The 13,510-nt window shown below is 33.1% G+C and overlaps 1 protein-coding gene across 1 annotated transcript in view; it reads right to left on the reverse strand.

Annotated features, from left to right (window-relative positions):
* LOC117216786 overlaps window positions 1-13,510 on the reverse strand; it is a 65,261-nt gene that overhangs the window by 45,392 nt on the left and 6,359 nt on the right. The gene's annotated exons all lie outside the window — the stretch shown is intronic.

Consider the following 13,510-nt stretch of genomic DNA (forward strand, 5'->3'; position numbering starts at 1 on the left):
ATTCTGTTTTTCTCTTTACCTCCCTTTTATATTTTTCATCCCTCTCTTATCCCTCCTCGAGATATAGAAATTTCTTACACTCTTAGTTGCAGTCGTATACATATGCAGTCAGATTAATATTCGGACGCAGCATTATTTCTGAACTTTTTGTTTTGTATAAAAGAGAATAATTTAAATATCGTATTGTTGTTTTGCGAGAATATGAACGATTTAGTGTGTAGCTTGAAAATACGTACATAATTTTTCCCTGTACCCAAAGTGGACTATTTATTAGAATATTTAGAGAATGATCTCTATCTACCATCCACATTCTTAATTTTATTTACAGCAGAGAACAAAAGAAAGCATAAAGTATAAGCAATATAAAAAGCACCACAATTTTACAAAAAATATTATATTAATATAATATTATATTAATTATTGTATTATATTAATATATAATATATAAGTATATATAGTAATATATAGTATATATATTATATGTATAATAATATATTTATATATAATATTATATAATATATAATACGTATAAATATTAATTATTATATTAATATAATATTCTGACAAGAACAATTAGATTATGAATAAATATAAAACAGATAACTGTTTTCACTACTATAACAAGTGTATAGTATAATAAAGTTACCATTAATGTAATGCAGTTATTATACATAACCGATGAATTGACATATTATTATTGATAAATAAAATTGCTGCATTTTAATTCTGTTTCTCCTGCCACTCTATAAACGTATGAATTTACATAGACATCCGATATCCAGCTGTAACGTTCGTTGGTTCTATCCAACATCATCTACGCTAAAATATCCTACTTTGTACAATAACATAGAAAAGTACAGTGTTTTCTCAGTCATTCGCTTCACTAATACCTTCACAAACAAATTCTGCCTAAAACTACCATAAACCTGAAACCAAACACAAACTTTTCCGAGAAACTAAATGTTACATGAAAAACACAGGTGACTACGTGTTAATTGTGAATAGTGATTCGCCGCTAGAAATAGAAACCGTGGTCACGATTTCGTTTCCTGGTGTCGCTGTGGATCACCCCTTTCCGTGTTTCCACATAAGGGGTAAATTACCGTAGAAACTAGGGGCGATATAGGTGTTTCCAAAGCTGGTATGATAACGAACGGGGCTTTTCTTCGAAGGGACCGTGACTCTGTTACCGTTGGATGTATTCGTGGTTGTGGAACGCCAGCTGTTTTGAAGTGGATTCTTTAATGGGGGTGACGGTTGGAGATTAACGAAGTGGCGGCGTTTGTGGGCGAGGCGGCTGCTTTCCAACCAGGATCATGGCGGATACAAATACTATGGTGATCGAGGTTTGTGGGTGTGGTTGTTATATTATAATTGCGCGTTACGACGTGGTCGTTAAGAATGTTGCTATATTAACGTTTGTAGGAGAGATAATTACGAAGGTTGTAATAATTATTATTATGGATAGTCAAGCTGGATTCTGTATAATAATCGCGGATGATTGATGTGTTTGTAATATTTCTCCAATTACTTAAATTTCCTAATTAACGCAGTATCTTAACATTACTATGAAAATTGTCGGCGCTAATGGATCTACATGAAAAGGCAATTTTTGAGATTCATTGAGATTATTATTATTGCTATTGGTACTAACCATTGTCTTAGTTGTCTTGTCCTATTTTCTGCTTGATAACTTTCTGTTGTAGCGAAATGAAATTTCTAAGCTTTCTTCCAAGAAAAAGCATTCCTTTATTTCTACGAAAATCGCTATGACTATAAAAAATCATTTAAGAGAATGACATCTTTGTATTATCCTCCTGAATAATAAAAATTATTAGGTCAATGAATATGCAGTCAGTCGAAAAAGTCCGCCTATCAAATTTGTCACAAAATTATTTATACTCGCGCGTCGATGTAGCTATCACAAATACATTTTTAAAAAGAATTGAGACAATTGAAGCGTTTAACTTACAAAAATCTTGCGAACAAAATTACATGGGAAAGGTGATAATACATTACGTTAAATGAAACTGCGTTACGTTTTAACGATATGCGTTTTAACGTGTCAAAGAAATTCACAGAGTTAACATTCTCACTGTAATATTTTATATTTAAGAAGCGTACGCAGACTTTTGTAAAACTGACTGAAAAACTTTCCAGCAAGATCATTACGGTTATTAAAACTCGAACAAACCATAAAACCACTATTTACTCTTCTCGCATTATTCAAGATGATATTCCAGCGTTGGTACGTGTATCGTCGAAAACAATTCGCGAACTTTTCTATTAGCGAGACTATCCAAGAACGAAACAGTTCGTGAAAAATGAGAAAAACGCGAGAGAAAAGTTTCGTCGTGGCTCGCCATATCCTTGAATCTTTCGTTCTATTTTTCATTCCCTTTTTTGTCATGGCCAAGCATTTTTCCTCGTGCTTTTTTCCTTCAACCTTTCTTTCTCCCTATGTTATTGAGATAATAATGAGTAATAGCCTTGCTGAAACCCCCCACGGGGAAAATATCATAGAAAGTTTACAGAGGTCCTATCGTTCTCGGTGCGTGGTATTACGAAAGATAATTTTTGTTTGAAAATGAATAGCCTGGTTCGATCTTAAATCATCGGTTAACCTGGCAACCTTTCCCTTCATAATAGAACGTTACGTAGGCGCGTTATCAGAAAGAGATTCGTAACTGGAACGAAAATTATCAAAGAATACCGATACAAACGAGAGTGGGCACGTTTCGATGCGCGATTGCAAATAGTTGTTTGCTTTTAACTTTCGATGCAATACGCAACGCTCTACGACCCATAGACGTATTTCTGGCGAAATCGATGTTCTTCAATCTGCGAAACGTTTCCGCGTTGTGTATTTTCCTGTCTTTACATGGAGTTTCATCGTAAAGATTTATGTACACGAATGGAATGGAAATTTTTAATTAGAGAAATTTATATCTCGATGCATTGATATTTCAATGTTTCAGAAGTAAAACTAATTACTTAAATCGTTTATTGTCTATCATCAATTTATCTTCATTATTTAATTATAATCATAGTAGTTCTTTTAAGTGTACGAACTTTCATTCACATTATACGTTTCTTAGAACTCACTCTTTCTCAAATTATTCGCTTATGAAACACATCTTTTAACCTCTCTTATACAGTGCTTTCTAGTATTATACTTCAGGTTCCAATCTCTTAGAAACAAAATTATTCAAAACCTCTTACGTATTCCTACAAAAAAAATTACGTTTTATTTATCATACGAATCCTGAACAAATATGTCGATTCACAGCTGACTCCTTTATATCGGAGATAAGATTAAGATGGAAATTAAAAAATGTCAGTAGCATCAAGGATGATATGTCTTGTATACAATAATTTAAGGTATATACTTAAGTTAGACTACCGTCACACGTACATTTTTATATCGTTTCTAGTAAAACAATTGAAAAATTGAACAAAATGATTTCGTTTGGTGTGATATTTATGCCTGTTCAGATGCCAGTTTCCGTATATCTGCAGCGTTTCATTTTACTCACATTAACTGTACATGCAACTAACTATACATTGCAAATAGTAAAATGAATTATCACCATGTCCTTTAATGGATAATTTCAATTTATAGTGTTTCAATTCCATAAAAACGTAGTAAATGCTACTTCCAATTATCGATATATTATGAATCTGTATTTTTTGGTATAATTTAAATAATATTGCTACGAATCAATTAAAATATATACTTACTTATGAACTGTAGCGTGCTTCAATTCAATTCAAATACAAGCAACGCTAGTTGAAAGCCATTGCTTCCTTTATACAATGAAACGTTAGGTTGTCCGACAACTTTCTTTCTTTTTATAAGGAAATGATGTATGCACAACATTTTTCGTTTCATATTATTTTGTCGAATTACGTATGATCCATTTTGTTCTATCAAAATAAAGATCACAACGACAGACAGATTAGGTTTCATGTTTATATAAAGATGCGTCGTTGTGAAAGACGCGTCTGTAAAAGAAAGACACTTTTCGGACAACCTAATATTTATTTTACTATTCGAATCCGACGAGACAAAAAGATTCCACTGTGACGCGTAGAGTCGAACGTAGTTTGCGTTAACAAAGCTGCAAAAAGAAGTCTTGAGGGAACAAGATTCAACCACTAAGGAGTCAGATGGGAGATACGGTTTACTCAAAGACGAAGGGAATCGACTCTGGCATTTCCTGAGATTCATCGGGGGATGCTCGGTTAATTCTCAACCAGAGGATACGAAGCTTTCTTTATCTTCTTCGAATCTCTTGGATGAGTGGCTGGAATCCTTGGAAGCCTTTCAGCGTCAGGGGTAAAACACCCTCACGAGCGTTTCTCTGCTCGTCAGCGGATCTCCTATGAATTGAAACCAACCAGGGATATCCTGAAACGCGTTACAGACACGTTTCAGGACTTCGGAGATTACTAACGAGCTCGCTGGATTCAAGGAACTCCTCCTATCGAGTGCTCCTCTATGTTATATTAAGTATAATGCTCCTTTGAAAATTATCGCGCGTGAGGTTAACTGAAATTACGAAATGATTGGCTATTTAATCTCAACGTTTCGATTTCTTTCATTACAGAATTATTATAGAATTATCGTGGGTGAAATATGTTTCAGAATGAAATTCAATGATTGATGATGAAAAGAATATTATTATATTTTACACATATGATTAGACAGCTGTTAGACATGGAAAATACTTTTAAACGAAATTTGACGATTTGGCGACACGGTGAATATTTCTAAAAGGCAATCTAATGATATGAAAATACTTTGGAATGGTATTTGACGTTTTGACGGTACGAAGAATATTTCGAAAAAAAATTTCGTGATATGAAAGTACTTTGGAATGAAATCGGACGATTTGACAGTACGAAGAACATTTCGAAATAGAGCTTGGAAATTCTATTATGTGAAAAATACTTTCGTTTAACGACAGGAAGAGCACTTCGGAATCGAATTTGACAATTTTATTACGCGGACAATGCTGTCGATGAAATATGAATTTTGTTAAAGAAAACTAAAGAAAATCGATTTCTGTGGTTTGTTAAGTATATTTGCGTTAAACAATACCAACTTTGCCTTTTTCTTTTTACCTATACTCTTTTTTTTTTATTGAATGGTGTATGGGGTAAAATTCCCAATGGCAAAAAATGGAAACTCAAAACATGGAATAATTTTCTTCCACGCGAATTCCTTTATTCAGAAAAATCGATTTTTTCACTTTGTCAAGTACACGTGTCACGCTACGATACTCATTTTGTATGCAACAACTCATGATATACACAGACCTTCGTGTGGGTGCGTACGTAGTTCTGCGTTTAGGTGAGTTCCGTAGGTAGATACGAGTGCGTGGGTATTTCACCACGTGTTGGTGATCGTCGCAAGGTTGTTGCTTTTTTTTGGCTTTTTTTCCTTTCTACAAATCTTGTTCTTCTCGGGTTGCATCAGCTTTTCAAAGGCTTTTTGCATAATGTGAAGCCATCCGAAGAACCTCATAGGTGTCCACACGCCCTCGCTTCAACCTCTAACCTTCAAAAGATCCTTCCGCAGCAAAGGACATATTGCACGTAAGGTTAGGTTAGGTTAGCTCCAAGGATTTTACGAACTATCATTTCTAACTTTTAATAGTTGCATCCTGCATTCTCATGTTCTCTCGTATATTCACGTCCATTGCTTACACGCAAAATTGCAATTTCAACTTACACCTTGATGGTCGAATTTGAAGTTTTAATAAGTTTATGACGTGCTAAATATCCACATCTTGGCTCCTGTTTCTCCCATTATTTATGGTTAAAGAAATCGCTTGAATGAATTAGCAGCAACGTATGAAGTTAAAGAAGAAATTATCTGGCCCGATAAATTATTTTACTCTTCTTCTAGGGAATAAAAAATCCATCGATTGGTGTATAAAAAACGTTATACTTTTAATACACTGCGTTAATCCCACCTAACGAAGATGGCTAGTCCTGATAACTCGAAGAAGATAAATTCGTAAGAGGAAAACCACGAAACACGATAATCGTTGTCTTTTTTTTTTTTAGTTTTATCATAACTTTTTGTATGTTACATTTACGTCTTTTTTATCACGCCACTTTAACGCCACTTTTAGCTTAAATTGAACGGTTATGTGAGAACGCACATATGCGTTCATAGCCTAAATTGAATGGTTGTGTGTGAACGCATATATGCGTTCATAGCTCTCAAAGGGTTAATAAATATTACACATTTTTAAACTTTTAGACTCTCTCTTCTGTAACACTCCGTGCACAATTTTTGCTTCCACAAACAACCTCGCAATTTTCACATCGACACGACATAAGCGCGGACAAAATTCAAACCCGGAAAAACTTCATATCGCCTGTTTGTATTTTCTAATTGTGATATCGCGCATCGTCAGTCGCTCGACATTTGCATCCGCGTTAAAAATTAAACTCTCGCAAAGCCCGGTAGCTGCAAACCGATTCAATTTAACAAATGTTTGACGAACTCGCGCGATGTGGTTGCGTCCGGTCGTCAGGATAATTGAACGGTTCAATATTCACGAGGCTGTACTTTTAATACCAAAGTTCGCTGCGCGTTTCACACAGCTGTTTCAACGAACCCCTTCCTTCGTTTCTAGCCATTTTTTTCTTCTTTTTTTTTTTTTTTTTGTCGCGCAAACGAAACGGAGCTGGAACGACACACTTCGAAATGGTTAGAATGAAGCAGAATAAAGTAAGTAGGATAAAATAAAACAATCGTCGAGAATATCAAGAGCCGCAAATAAAATGTCCAGACAAGGATCTCTAAAAAGTAACGGCTGTAAAAATGGTTCGAGATATTTTAAACATGCAAAGTAAATGGTATAAAGAATCTCCAGTCACTGTTCGAATGTTCCAATAGAAGTAAAAATTCACAGGTTCCTTAAAATGATTTCGGGTAATATTTTTTTGGAACTTTAAAATTTCGGGAATTGATCAAAAGCTTTACACACATTTTTGTACGATTATGTAATCACATAAATCGTAGAAACCAAGAGAATTCTACAACTTAGACGGAAAAGAAATCTACTAATAAAAAAATTTGGAAAAGAAATTTGTCGAACTGCGAAACTTTGAACTTTCAACATTCGAAAATATTTAATTTGCGACGCTCAAAGATTTTAAAATTTCAGTTTGATTCAATTACCAATATTTCTGGAATTCCATTAACATTGGCAATCGCTGTCCCGCAGAAGAGATACGTCAGAATGAAATTTTCCAACTGACGTTTCGTACCAAGATAAATAGCCGCGCGTTCAGATAAATAGAAATTATTACAATACATATTGATAAACGGCACGCTTGCTTTGTAACTGATTCCCCCTGCACGTGTTTTTTCATTATAATAGATCTTATTGAATATTCTCTTTTCTCCTTTTCTGCGATCATCTAACCGCGTACCGAGCAAATAACATCTGCGTTGACAACTACTTTTATGCAATAGAACAATGCGTGCATAAGATACGCTGCTACTCATAAGTGGCTCACAACATCAACAGAGAAATGACAAACGCGGTCATTCGTTATTCGTAACAAATATGTACAATCGTATTTTCAACTTCAATTCTTACTATAGAGCTAAAAATTGTTGCTCTGTTATTATGGAATGATTCGATAAGAGAGAGAATATTCAAGAAAATATTTTAGATAGAACAATATTTTCATCTGTGAATAATTTGACGAATACGACTCCCGAAAGTACTGGAACACTTCCAGAAACTTTTCACGTGTACGTATATTATACAAAACATTTGGAAGTGTCATTGGGGCTGTCACGATCAATCAGACACGACTGATTCGTCGTGATTATATCGGTAAAATTTGAAACGTATCTAAAGATGTATATAAAAGTTACAAGATAAAATGTTGTAAAATAGCTTCACTTCGTGAAAATTACCAAAGCATTTGAACAGTCAATTATTCGATATATTAATATTTAATGAGACCATCACGATAGTCGTGTCTTTTTATAGCGCTGACAAAATTTCAAAAAATTTCACGCAACGCGCGTGATACATCGATAAAAATTTTTCATAGAAAGTGCTCCGATACTTTCGTGAGTCACTGCACGTTAACACTAACTAATTCGTATTAATGTATACGACAGCTAAAGTAACGCTGGAACTCAAATATTTATATACAAACATTTGGTTGGAGAAGGAAATGGTACTTTGTTTTGAAATTGCGAAACACCCGGTAGTAACGGTGATGCTATTCCCAAGGATCGTAGGCGAAAAAGGAGTCTTTTCTTCGCCATTACGGAACGTTCCTTCAGAAAAAGGCGTGTCAATACTTTTTATTAAAAGAATTGTCCTCTTAACACAGCAGAGATACTCAACAGGTGGAGGAACGTTCTTTCCAACACCGTTTATTCTCACATATAGTTGAGGAAAGGTTTCCGCTCCAGTAAAATAGCTCACTGACCGAGCGAAAATCCTAAACTGTTCAACATTTTATAAAATTAATTTTTGACAAAATAACGAATTCCTTTTTGTTCGTAAATTTATATGATATTCTATAATATCTAAATTTTTAGACATTTTCTTTCTTTTTTTAATAATATTTTGCGTAATATCTTGGAATGGGACGTTCTTCTATCTTATTCTATGATTTTAAATCTCTAAACGAATGAACAAATATTCTTATAGTTGCTTTTTAATTATTTCTTTATGGAATGATGCATTCAAGATTTTATACAACTACGTAACTATGGAAATTAGAGCATTTTTTTCATTTCACGGTTAGCAGATATATTATCTCCAAATGAAAATGTTCAAACCTTTCTCAATTTTCATTCTAATTTAAACGTCTCTGAAGCAAAGAAATTATTAAACTAGTTAAACTTCCGAAATTATTTTTTTCTAGAACAACGAGTTAAACGTAGATTTGCAAACTGATTATACCCTATAAAATAATTTAACTCTTAAGAAAATTAAGATAACGACAAATCACGTTTGTTTCAATTCCGCTTCGTTGTCTGGTTGAGATCTACAACACAAGTTTCGATCGTAGAGCGTATTCTCGCAATGCAAATTATCGAACTTCCAATTCGGAGCAACTACATAAAATTTCCAAGTGGCGAACTCTGTGCGTTGGAAGTTCTTCGTTAATGTAGTTCCACGGTCGATGACAATTTATAGTCCCCTGTTATTGTTAATTTCATTGCATCCTGCACCCACATTGTTCAACTCTTCAGGGAGCGTTATTATGAAAGTTCAGGTTACTGGTTTCGAGACATTTAACGATGTACATTACTTTAATAACTGTAATCGCCATTACGAAATATGTACATAATTATCGATAGAAACAATTTTACTAATAAATTACTTGACCTATATTGATCAAGTGACCTAATAAAGAAGTATCGTCTCTATCGAGTAGCTTTTTTTACTTACGAAGCGTTCCTCTATAGAGTTTCATTAGGCAATAAGTTTGTAAGGATGTGCTGTAAATTATATAATCAATGACTTTCGGAAATTCTAAAATTTCCGAAAAATTTTAAAGATATTTCTATGCTAGTCGTATTACTATTAATAATAGATAATTAAGTTCGTGAATAAATTACTATCTAATTTATTGATTTCGTGGAAATTTTCGTCCAACAATTTTTTTTACAATTTTTCTCGTCCGTCAATTTTAAATCGAGTAATGAATTTCAAAATGGCTTGATTGGATAATACGTAATTTTCGCGAAGTTGACAATTTCAAAAAGTTCTCAGCATGGGATTTTTTAAACAAAGAGCTTTTTCCATAGTTGGATACCTTGACAATATTTTTAATTAGAAAGTCGACGGTTTTGAATATATAAATTATTCAAATAATTTTAAAGTTTCTCGTAACGAATTTTTAAATATGAATATTGAAAGCGGTTTTCTATTTTGTTTTTTAAACTTTTCAAAAGTCAATTTTTGTAACATTTTTCCTATTGCAATTTTTTAATGGATTTTTAATGGATTGAAAATTTAATAGTTAATGGACGTTCATGTATTATATTTTTAAACGTTTTTTTATACCTTCACCTTTTTTTATTATCATATATCGCGTGTATTTGTTTTAAAATAATAAACTTGAACTGTACATATTAATTTACGTAAATTTCGTTAATTTTGGAATTAAAGAACATTAGAAGAATGTTCTAACCAATAATTTTTTGTAATTCCAATAATTTTAATAATGATTGTACCTTTTATATGCATAAAAAAATGTTTTAGGACAATAGAGTGCATAGCCGCAATTAGAAACATTTTATTCTTTTCATAAAAATTCTAGCAATTACTCGTGCTTTGTAGTACATCTGAATTACTTGTATATTTTATTTCATCCCTTGTCTCGTTTCCTCGGTGCAAAATTCTGTCGTTATTTATAGCGAGAAATAGAAACCAAGCAAAAAATTATACAATTTTTATCAACTGACCACTGTATCTTTCTATCTAACAATAAACTGCAATAAATTGTAGTCGTGTCGTATACACACAGTGGCATTGAAAACATACATAGTCGAATATTTTAATCAATTTGCAGCGATAGCGCACTAAATCCACGACATATAAAATTATATACGTGTATGATAGCTGCGACTTTTTTATATACACATATAAATTTATATACAGTGGCTATAAAAAGTATTTGCACCACAAAATAAAAGAACTTTGCCAAAATAGATTAAATATTGAACAAGGGTAGAGTTTGACACATTTCAAAAAATAAGTGTTACGGTAATGCAACACTGAGACTATAAGAGTTAATTTGAAAAATCAATAAAATTTATATACAGTGGCTACAAAAAGTATCTGCACAGATTTTTCTTATTTTCCGATGAGGAATTTTTTTATCAAGTTGAATATTTCGTTTGCATAGTATAAAATTTCTGCAGGTACATGAATAATGAAAATTCTATTAAAAGGTATTAAATGTTGCTAATATATTTGTATCTAATTAACTAGTATCTAAATGCTGTGATTAATATAACACAACTGTAGCTAATGTATCACAATGTTATCACAAATCTACCAAAGCGTCCTGATATTTTGAACGGTAGCGTATATGGAATATTCATCGTAATATTGGTCATAGCTGTGTAACGTTTAATGGTTCGCGTAAATATTCCGATCACGGATGTCCGATTACGTCATTGTTCGATATCCACATAGATTTATAGGAATAGTGACGTCAGCTTTCGTATCGTGACCCGAATGTAATACGCGTCGAAATCGCTCAAATTTTCTGAGAAATTTTATTTTAAGAATTCCATCAGGATATCTATGCTAAATCATATTGATACAACACTGTTACAGAAATTATAACAAGTTGCGTGAAACAAAAGAAAAACAAATCTCTCATATTTCGAATAACCTTTTTGTGTTTCAAATGTGAATCGTGTTTTGGTTGGAAAAAAGAATAATACGGCTGAAACAAAATCAATTTATGATCATTTAACACGTTAAAATGGCAGTTCGAATGAAATTTAACCAATTTGTTGTTTGTCATTTAGAGCGAAATAAAAGGTTGTTAACCTTATAGGATTCACCTGTGTTATTCGTTAAATTTATTGAGTATTGTATCGGAAAGTTGAATTTTGTCAGATACGAAGAGGATGGAATTAAGGGTACAATATTTTAATAAATATTTCACATGAAAAATTTTCCAAATAAAAACACACTGAAGAGAAAATTTATAAAATAACAAAATCTACAATTTGTTAATATTTATCAAGCAAGCCAAACTACTCGATAGTATCATATTAATATTAATATTAATATTTCACACATATCCCTCACACAAATATATGAAATATAAATATCCCTCAAAAGGTTACAAGTGTTACCCTTACTCAGCATTTATAAATGCTAATCATATAATTAAAAAATCATTTACTTATCTTGTTTATACAACAAAATTCAATTCCTTGCTAAATATTTAATATCTGACCATTTGCAAGCCATCAGAGACAATAAAGAATTTTTCAAAGAGCGATATAAAAGTGATACGATTCGGGAGAGACAGTAAGCTCGCGATTTACTAAAATTTAATATTCCTCTCTGGTAAAAAAAAGCAATCGAAAGAAACTTTTATTAGTACCGACAGACACGAGAGTGTACCTCGAATCGTGTGTCTCGAGTAGAACTGATGCATCGTGTTACAGGAAACATGCGAGAGCGAACAGAATAGCAGTGTAAACGATTTGTACGCTTGTAACAGGCGCGGTATCGGAAACGACGACGCTCGACACCCCGACGAAAGCACCCCGTATTCCAGGATGTTATCCGATCAATATAAATTGCCGACTGGAAATGTCGCGACACATTACGTAAAGTTCAGCGATTCACGGCCGGGGCCTCCACGTGCGGATCAACCTCTCTCTCTCTCTCCTCGTTTAAACAAAGACCGCCAAATTGGTGATGATATTTCGCGAAATAAACGAGAATTAAAGCGATGCGACGAGAATTAAAGGGTGACGGACGAAACGGGGAAAGTGGTTGGTTTTGCGCGAAGGGGTGAAACGCCACACGCGAGAGCTCCAAAAGAGTTAACGTCGGCTCTATAAATAAAGCGAACTAAATTTAGGACGCCCGTTTTTTTCGCTCGCAACCGTTTTGTTTTTTTTTCTTCTTTTTTTTTCTCCCCAGAAAAAACGTTTGTTACGCTCGATCCGTATGGAGGAGAAACAGAGGAGATGGAGGATCGATGGGACAGAAATAGAATTTTTGTGTATCTTCGCGACACGAAATGCGACTTTGAATATCTTTGAGAGAATTTTGTAAACACGTATGTGAGTTTACGCGTTGCGTATCAAGCTTATTCAAAGTTCCAGCAAGAGATGGAAGTATTTGTACAATTAGTTCGTTGTTGAATTAAAAGATTTCTTATATTATTATAGGTATTCAAGTATATGTAATTGTATATTATACGCAGATATTTTCGAGTAGAAACATATATAAAAACAGGAATTAGTTTGCAAATATCTTATAACATCGAAAGAATACCTTAAAGAATCTTTGGAAGAAGCTGGGAACTATGAAACCTATAGGAGGACACGATTAGTCACTTCTTCCTCTTTTTACAGGAGAGTACTTTTTAAAATTCAATATTTCATATAAAATTCATTGTTAACTAATCTCATGTCATCAAAATTCCATAATTTTAAGGATATTGCTCCTGTCTTAATATTGAAATATTGTTTCAAAACTTCATCGACTATGCCTCTGTAGCTAACTTTTGATTCTTTTGATTTTCTCTTTAGTCATAAAATAACATTAAAATAAAAAGTCAATGAAATATCATGCTTTTTTCTGTGATCTTCACATAGAATCAAAGTTTGTTAGAAATTTATTTATCCATATCCAATAGATCGCACATAAATTATTTGTCGAAACAGGAAGCGCACTGAATATTAATTGAAACGCGGAAATTAATCGATAGTACGGCAGCAATGTTTTTGTTTCGATAAAATGTTATC

The sequence above is a fragment of the Bombus bifarius genome, unplaced genomic scaffold, assembly GCF_011952205.1.
Source record: "Bombus bifarius isolate JDL3187 unplaced genomic scaffold, Bbif_JDL3187 scf7180000007973, whole genome shotgun sequence".
In the NCBI taxonomy this organism is placed as follows: Eukaryota; Metazoa; Arthropoda; class Insecta; order Hymenoptera; family Apidae; genus Bombus; species Bombus bifarius.